Source organism: Peromyscus maniculatus, chromosome 4 (assembly GCF_049852395.1).
Source record: "Peromyscus maniculatus bairdii isolate BWxNUB_F1_BW_parent chromosome 4, HU_Pman_BW_mat_3.1, whole genome shotgun sequence".
NCBI lineage: Eukaryota > Metazoa > Chordata > Mammalia > Rodentia > Cricetidae > Peromyscus > Peromyscus maniculatus.
Genome location: NC_134855.1, coordinates 32261676 through 32271536, shown reverse-complemented (window position 1 = coordinate 32271536; position 9861 = coordinate 32261676). Strand labels below are relative to the sequence as shown.

Genomic DNA, 9861 nt, shown 5'->3' with positions numbered 1-9861 from the left:
TACACGTTTTTAACTCAAACACAAACCTGTTTCTTCTGCTTAGTGTTGAGTCTTGAAAAACAACACTTTGGAAAGAGAATCAAAGTCAATGTATCTTAATCATATAGGGAGATATCACACAGAAACTTATAAATAATTACAATACTAACAGTGATCAACATACATGAAAGGGATACAGACTAGGATCAAGTAAAGGAAAAATTATATCTAATCACTTAGGTACTGCAATTAGAAATGAAAAATAAACAATGAGTGAGTTCTCAGTTATAGGCTCTATAGTAATTATATCTGGGATCAGGGACTATTTCATATGAAGCTCATATTTTCAGATTTAAGCATATTTTAATCTTTAAAAATATAACTCAGGGTAGTTAATATCCTAAATTTTCTCCCTACACAAGATTCTCATTAAGATGCAACCTTGGCCAGTGGAGAATTTAACTCCAAGTTCCTGTGAGAAGGCAACCCCCAGATGGTTAGATAGTTTAATTATCTCAGTGTCAATGGATGCACTTCAAAATTAAATATGTAACAGTTATCAGAGTTGAACATGAATCAAAGTACCTGCAGGCTTTATTAAAAAACACTCTTGAGCTTCATCTCTGCATTTCTGACCCAGCGGCTTTACAGTGGCTCCCAAGAGCTGGCATTTCTAGTAGTTTTCCAGGTGACACTGAGGTTTCTCATTCTGGGACAATAGAGAATCAAAAACAGAATTAAAAATAACATACAGTAGTATCATTTTGTGTTAAGCTTAGGAATAGTTTGCATTTATTTGCTTTTCAAAAAAATTGAAATATTAAGACAAGTAAAAAATAAATCCTCGTACTTTAAGTATCCCATTTCTTACTGATGCAGACTTGGAGTTCTAGGGTGAGATGTACCAGAGTGTTCACTGATGTACAGAAATTGTATTAGAGTAGTTAGGGGACTTAGAAATTATGATACTGAATCATTAAGATATGCATAAGTTCAACTCATTACAATTATAAAGTGTGCATTTGTACTTGGGAAGTTTGCTTGATAGATAAACTACTTAATTAGAAAATTGAGTACAATAAATCTGTAAATTCTGTTTTGAATGCTCAAGATAATTTAATCAAAACATTGTAAAATCTCTCTTAAAAGTGCTGTTAACAGTTATCATTCAGATAAACCTACAAATAAAATAATAAATTTCAATTAGTACTTTGAAGTTGAAAGAAGAATTAGGGATTACTTTCCTATATTAACCATTTTTTTTTTAAAGAGACCCTACCTCCAGGTAATCTCTTACAGAAAAGCCAAGCCACATTTGAGGGTGTCAAACTTGTATTAAAATGATCGGAACACCATCCAAACTCCATGTTCCTCTCTGTATGAATACTCCTTATGGAGTTGGCAAGGTGGTTAGGACACCTGGTTCATATGCTTCTAATCTTTTCCTTCTAGCAACTTCCTCCTCTCCCTAGGATCATACAGGGGAAAACTAGTTACCCTGGCTTGCATCCATCACCTGCCAATCTTACCTTCTGCATACTTCAACCATGTCCAGTCTTCTGCAATAGGGTTGGGTTGTTTACATTTTTTTCCATTCATGACTTTTTTTTCCACCTGAGAAATACTCATGTAACCATGAGTATATAAGTTTACATAAGCCACACATTCACTGAAAATAAAGAAATTTATTTTATTTTATTTTATTTTTTTTTTGGTTTTTTCGAGACAGGGTTTCTCTGTGTAGCTTTGAAGAAATTTATTTTAAAGCAGTTCTTGCATACTTACAAATTGACCATGTATTAAAGACAAAGGCAAATTTTCCTACTATTGAGGTAGATGTGTTTATTTTTATATGAACAGCAAATGCCTGAGTATTTGATAGTACAGAACATTGAGCATCTTCATTTTTTTCTACTTTTTCTAATTGAAGACAGAGTCTTTATTACAATATATCCTGATTACAGTTTCCCCGCCCTCAGTTCCTCCAGGATCCTTCCCACCTCCCCTCCCATCTAAATCCCCATACTTTCCAAAACAAACAGGCTTCTAAAAACTAACAATAAAGTAATATAAAACAAAAAACAAATAAACCAGAATAGTACAAAACAAACAGACAAATAGAAGAAAAGCAGCCAAAGAAAAAGCACAAGAAACACAGATAGACACAGAAATACACACATGTTCACATACATGCAGAAATCTCATAAAAACATAAAACCAGGAAGCATAATATATATGTAAAACACCTGTATGGTTTAAAAAATTAAATACGATTGATATTTTGATTTATAATTGTCACCATTGAGAATGCCACTTTTCATAAATATACAATAAAAAATGCTGGCAGAAGTATGCTTAGGATCATTCCAGAAGTTCTGTGTTTATTTCAACCCCAAATTATTCATTGACATTTATGTACATGTGTGTTTTATTATGTATGTGTGTTCTACATGTGTGTGCATGTGGAGGTCAGAGAACCATCAAATGTCTTCTTTAATTATCTTACCTTAGTTTTTGAAACAAAGTCTTAATCTGGAACTAAGTCTTTGAGCTAGACTGGCTGGCCAGTGAGTCCTGTGATCCACCATGTCCCCTCAGCACTAGGGTTATAGGCTACAACTAGTGCACACAGATTTTAAGTGATTCAAATTCAGGTCCTTATGTTTGCATGGCAAGTACTTTACCCTCTGAGCAAAGTATATCTCCAAACCCTTCACATTTTATTAAGTAAAACTAAAATCAGTAACTAAAAGAATAATTTCAAAAACCAAACACTGAGCAGGGCGGCGGCGCACACCTTTAATCCCAGCACTGGGGAGGCAGAGCCAGGCAGATCTCTGTGAGTTCGAGGCCAGCCTGGTCTACAGAGCGAGAGCCAGGACAGGCTCCAAAACTACACAGAGAAATCCCGTCTCAAAAAAAAAAGAAAGATAAAAAAAGAACAACCAAACACTGTACAATGCAAAAATTTCCAATTTGGTACTTACATACAAGAGAATAAGAACAGAAAAAAATTAAGTGTTGTTGTTCTATAAGTAAATCATTATGTTTCTGTAAAGGACAGAGAAACTTCCTGTGTGTAAAAACACTGCGATTCATGATATACCAAGATGTTTCAGCCAATATTCATTGGTACTGGATAGAATGACAGCACATGCAGTGGACAGCACTCCTGAGGCATACTCTATCCAAGACTGGAGTGACATCATGTGATACAAAATGGGGAAACCTTGTCAAGAACACTGATTCATTTCATGTTTAATATTGAGTTAACCATCACTTACCACACATTCAGAAATATTTCACTGGATCCAAGTTGTCCATAACTCCCTCATTCCGATATATGAGCCACATGTGGGTCACAGAACTGTGTGCCTGGGAATGTTCCTGAGTGGATCCTTGTTTGTTTGTTTGCACTGGCATTCTAGTAACTCAAGGGGCTTCTCAAAGTGTGAAAGTCTGAGCTAGAGGAAATGAGACATTATTAAAAGTCTCTGAGAGGTAGTTAATGTTACATACTACCTTGCCATGTGAGCAGAACTGTCATGTTGTGGATTTCAATATTTATTTACACCAATAAATAGGATTATTTATTTATACCACACTACTAATACCATACTACCATGCTGTGGGATATTCTGTATGTTAAATGTGTTGCTCTGATTGGTTAATAAATAAAACAGTGATTGGCCAGTAGCCAGGCAGGAAGTATAGGCAGGACAAGCAGAGAAGAGAATTCTGGGAACAGGAAGGCTGAGTCAGAGAGCCTCTGGCAGCCCCTGCCATGAAAAGCAAGATGTAAGGTACCAGTAAGCCACGAGCCACATGGCAACTTATAGACTGATAGAAATGGGTTAATTTAAGATATAAGAACTGGATAACAAGAAGCCTGCTGCAGCCATTCAGTTTGTAAGCAGGATAAGTCTCTGTGTGTTTACTCAGTTGGCTCTAAGTAGCTGTGGGACTGGCCTTGTGAGAGAGATTTGTTCTGACCGTGGGCCAGGCAGAACCAGAAAAACTCTAGCTACACTACCACATTTATAGCAGTCCTTTAAAATATCATCTTTTCACCACCCAGAATTTGAGTAATATAGGAATCCTAGTATTTTCAGTGGTTTCTGGGAATGCATGCCGACTAGACATGGCTGGTGTTTCTCAGTGCTCAATGGAAGAACAGAAACTTGGCTATGCTTGTTAAAGGAGGGGGAGATGCTCCAAAATGATAGTCCTGAAGAAACCTGCATGGAAAGGAGCTCAGAGGCAGCTAAGTTTTCTCAAGGTGAGCACCAATATTCACCTCTCTTATATGGCTAAGGAGGATCCTGCAACCTGGCTTCACAGGGTTCAATGTGTTATGAATCATCTACGGTTAGAAAAGCACACACAAACATATACATACCAAACACGCACACGCATGCATGCGCGTGCGCGCGCACGCGCGCGCGCGCGCACACACACACACACACACACACACACACACACACACACACACATCTGTAAGGTACACTACAGAATTAACCATTCTTTCTGAGTTCCAAACTTATTCTCGTAGAGAAATGATATGGATGGATAGCATACTGTTATGACTTATAATAGTAGTGAGTTGGTAAACACTTTTAGCAGATGTTTGTTTCTCCAATGGCAAGAGTTTACCTTGTGCAAAATATCACAAGTAACTGCACTTAGAAAGTATTCTGCATGGAACAAGAACCATGACTTGCTTAACAAATAGGGATCCTGACAGAGGCATGACAAGAAGTGAATGCTGGCCAGCTATAGGGTCAGGTGACTGATGGTTATTTTGCTGCTAAAATCCCCAGCTCATTTGCTTTTGCCACTTTCACAGGCACACACTGGCGTCATCCTGAGGCTCATTAGTCCCACTTTCAATAAAGAGAAGAGGCTCTTGCAAAAACTTTGAAATAAATAACTAATGTTTCTGTTAGTCAGTGGGGATCAACTCAAGTCACCAGTCCATGGTGAATGGATAAAAGCCACCAGGGTTTCACCATGCACCAGTGAGCCTGAATCAGTGTTCACTGCACGTTCTGTAATGATACGAAATGTCTGCAGTAACTTTTCAGTAAACGCGGGTTAGCCCCACTCAGACCTGAGGAATCAGAATTTCTATAGGTAAGACTGAAAAATGCATATATTTCAAGTATTAATTCAAGTCAGTGGAAATCTCACAGGTGGACCAGAATCCAAAACAGAGTTGAGATGAATTCAGTTCCTCTGGGTCATTTAGAGGAAATCCACACTTCAATACATGGGAGTTCCTTTGGATAAGAAAGCAGCCTGGGCAGCTGGGTTGACCCTGAGCTCTTCCTCTTCCCTGGCTTTCCTTAGGCTCCTTGTAGACTTTGTAGACACCCCTTCCCTCCTCCAAAAGATGCGTGCATCGCTCTTGCATAATTCTGACTATCGGTACACAACTGACAGTAGCCATGTAAAATACTGGAGCAGAAAGATCATAAATGAGTCAAAAATACTCTTTCTGTCTTTCCTCCACACTGTGAACTATCTTTCCTTGGCCTTCTTGAGGGCCAGGTCATCTGAAGACATGCAACTATGCAACTGAGAGCTTATACATATTTACAGCAATTATTTCCCAGATCTGTCACAGAACCCTGTGGTACACTGTCACTAATAAAAATATGTTATGATCAGCGTGTATATGTTTCCCCTCTCCCCTTTACACATACACACAAACACACACACTTCCTACACTAAATGTACATATTTGGATATACAGACAGATGATCTGAAAGAATAAGAGCTCCACACACACAACTGGAAAGAAGTATCATCTTTATATTCTCCAACTCTGACAAATTTAAGGGAAATTTTTTTTTTTTTTTTTTGGTTTTTCGAGACAGGGTTTCTCTGTGTAGCTTTGCGCCTTTCCTGGGACTCACTTGGTAGTCCAGGCTGGCCTCGAACTCACAGAGATCCACCTGGCTCTGCCTCCCGAGTGCTGGGATTAAAGGCGTGCGCCACCACCGCCCGACAAATTTAAGGGAAATTTTATCCCATAGAAAATGTGGACTACATTGCCATTAATTGGATTCTTATATATAAAGAACTGTAAGGTTACAGAAGAAACTTTCTAAATGTGGTTCAGGAATGGAAATGGTTCACAAGCCGACTGTCTACCTGCTCATCTGCCATCCTTGTCAGTTTGCCACCACTGGCATCGTTACTGCCCATCACACTCACCTTCAACATACGCTGTAGCTAGAAACAAACCTCTTTTTACTACAGCAACAACCCTCCATCACTCCTAACTGTTCATAATGAAGAGTCTCCTTATTTGGCTGACTGATTGTGCAGCCTCACAAATACAGAGCCCTGGCAAAGTTCAACTAGAAAACCAATCAAGATCTCCTAATAAACTGAAATCCTCTTCACATTTTCCACAGGTCAAGAAATGACCGCACCTTTCTGTGAAAATCACCACTTGACCTAGAAGAGAATCTCTCTGTAGTGTCTATAGACAACAACATCTCTTCATTTTTCTTCCTTAACAGAGTTCTTGTACAGTTTATGGAATGGTCACTTTATTCACGCTGTACAAATGAATTATCTGTCTTAGGCTCTGAATTGTTCATAGAGAAATATTTTCTTAGGTGTATTGATCATTTTCTACACACTATGGTGATGAGAAGAAAACACATTATAACAAGTTTATAGGCTTAAAAGTGAATTAGTGTATGAAAAAGAAGCTTGCCTAGTGAATCAAATACTTTGTACACAATCCTTAACGAGCTCTCCTCAGGCACGAATACTTTGTAAAACAAAGTGCATTTTTTTTATCAACCTCCTTCCCCGTGCCAACTTTTTTTGTCTCCCTTTCCCAATTAAAGGTGAACTACATACTAAGCTTATACTTTCAATTTTCCTGCCATGAAAACTGCACTTGGGAAAAATGGTCTGTTTTGTATCACTAACTTTCCCCATGTAGAATAGCATGGAACACAAAATAGGTGTTAAACCATGTGTAGTTGTGCCAACCCTTTCTGCCGGCTCTCCGGTTCCAATGCCACTTCTGAGTGCAGTAGTAATCAACTGCCAAGGTTACGGGGCAACAGCCAGTGGTCCAAACTTAGCCTTCAGCATGATTTTGTAAACGAAGCCACACTGAAGCAGAGTCATGCTCAATTGTTTACATACCCTTATATACCCTTGTGGCCACTTTCACACAGTAACATGACAAATGAGTGGTCATAACAATGACTGTTTGGACCATAGCACCTAAAATACTATCTGACCATTTATAGAAGACGTTTGCTGACTTCTGGCCAGAAGCAGAAATTTCTAAATAATCTTCACTTATTCACTATCATTAGTACTTATTCCCTTCCTTACCCACTCTCAGGCCAGTCCCTCTCTCATAAACCCCAGATAAAGCAACCAAAATTATAAATATATTTTATATGCTTTGACTTATCAACTTTTCATTAGTTGACCTCCTTTTCTCAGTCTTTTTGAGGAAAAAAAAAACATTGAAACCAAGCCTATGCTTCCAGACACTTATAAGTATACATTTCCAACCATAATATAATTATATATTTTTGTCTATGTAGATAATCTTGAGTTGGTACTACTGGAACAATAAGAAAAAATTTGAAAATTAAAATGAAAACCTCTACAAGAGATTTGGAAAACAGAATAACAATGGGAAACACATTCACATGAGGGATATCTGGATATCCCTAGACGTCTATGTATAGAGCTCTTAAGCCTTTGGATCCCCAAACTAGGGATATACCAGGGCTCCCAATAATACAATTGCAAGGACATTAATATGTCCTTGCATTATGAGATTCTATATCTGCAGAAGGCTCTCTCTATTTTGTCACTAATCTTCACATGGCAGAGGTGTTGGACAATCATCCTTAGGGCTTTTATAAGAAGATTAATCCCATTCAGAAAGGCTCAGCTCTTATAACCTAACCACCTTCTCAAAGTTCTGATCTCTCAATATTGCACTAGCGATTATATTTCAAGAATTAAATAGTGATTATATTTCAAGAATAGTAGGTGGTGATGGACACAGACATTCAGATCGTAAACAATTCATGCGGCTTCTTTGAAGATTTCAAGGTTAGTTAAGTGGGAGCAAATTGGGCAGATTTAGAGCCATATGTAGCTTTCAGAAGCCCAGGGATCCTGTGTACCTTCATAGACATTCTTAGCATACCTGAGTAAACTTGACAACAAACCAGTGACTGCATCATCTTCCCAAAGAAACATTCCAAGTCAGTCTTGTATGGAGGCTCATAGGAAGTTATTAACAAATTAGCAATTCCATTCACATAGACAGGAAGTGGGCCTGGATTCCTCAGAGCATATGATAAACTGTGAAGATGTCAAACGTGTTACTAAGGACATAAGTTTGCTGAGGACCTAATTTGTTCTCCTATGGTTCAGATATTCATTGTGGTTCCTCAGGAACTACCATTACCTCTCTGTGAGAATCTACTCTTACTCTACAAATAGTCCACAAGGAGCATCTACATTTTTTGAAAACAATAAACTCTGGGATATCAAAACAGAGAAAGTTATGTTGTGTCTGTCTATCATCCTGAATTTCCGGGCTTCAGATGTATCAAGGAAGATAGCTCAGTGTAGCTAGAGTTTTCCTGCCTTGCACACAGTCAGGACAAATCTTTGTCACCCGCCAGTCCCACAGCTGCTCAGACCCAACCAAGTAAACAGAGAGACTTATATTGCTTACAAACTGTATGGCCAGGGCAGGTTTCTTTCTAACTGTTCTTATAGCTTAAATTAATCCATTTCCATAAATCTATACCTTGCCACGTGGCTCCTGGCTTACTGGCATCTTCACATGCTGTTTGTCATGGCGGTGGTTGGCAATGCTCCTTCTGCCTTCCTGTTCTTTTTTTCTCCTCTCTGTTAGTCCTGCCTATACTTCCTGCCTAGCCACTGGCCAATCAGTGTTTTATTTATTGACCAATCAGAGTAATTTGACATACAGACCATCCCACAGCAGCTCAGACTAGTTTTCATGACAGAGGCTCCTCATCACTTTGCAATTAAGCAGCTTTCACCAGCCGCCAAAACCTGTGGATCTTTTTCATTCATTTGTAGGAGAGAATTAAACTAAAAAGATTCACAGGTCTTCTCAAATTCTAAAATCCAATTAATCTGTGTTCTGGCTATTAATGCATGCTAATCCTGACTCAGTAGGCTACAGGAAGACCTAGTAAAATATTTTTTCATACATAAGAACATGTTCCATGCCTGAAATCCTGATACTGTGCTAAAGGCTGGTGCCCACAGATTTATTTAATCTAGTCAATGCTACCTGAGAAGCTAGTGCCCTCTGCTTTATAGCTGAGGATGCTAAGTCTCAGGACAAAGTGGTTTAAGGAATATCTGGGTCTCAAACAGATTTTCTCTATTCCTATCATACCATGTACCCTTTCATAATTAACAAGCTCATGTGAGCCACTAGACCTTTGAAGAGCCAATGTGAAAACACTGATGCCATTTATTTAGATTAATAGGTGAGTAAGGGAATGCAGTGTCATGCAAACTGAGAGGCCATATTTCAGACGCCCAACTTTACAGATGAGGAAAATGATAAGGGACATTTAACTAGGAAAAAACAAAGCAAGAATGATGGTTCATCATTCTCTTCCCCCTTTCTCCTTACCTCTCTTTTCTTCCTTCCCTTCTTCCTTTCCTTCTTTCCTTCAATCCACTCCACAGTTCCCAAAGTAAGTATAAATTCATTCCTGGAAAACCAAATTCATATAAGCTGTAAGTGTACATTTGTTCCCATGGGCTACCTGCTGATCTTGAGTGCTAGCCTGCCATGGTCTTTTCTCCTCTTACACTAATTGCATGAAAACT

The 9861-nt window shown here is 38.5% G+C and overlaps 1 long non-coding RNA gene across 1 annotated transcript; it reads right to left on the bottom strand.

The window, feature by feature from the left end:
• Window positions 1-285: 285 nt before the first annotated feature.
• Window positions 286-3539, bottom strand: LOC143272870 (uncharacterized). The gene is made up of 3 exons (XR_013050480.1): window positions 3264-3539; window positions 1509-1648; window positions 286-688 (listed from the first exon to the last, which is right to left on the bottom strand). It is a non-coding gene; the product is annotated as an uncharacterized LOC143272870 (long non-coding RNA).
• Window positions 3540-9861: the final 6322 nt, after the last annotated feature.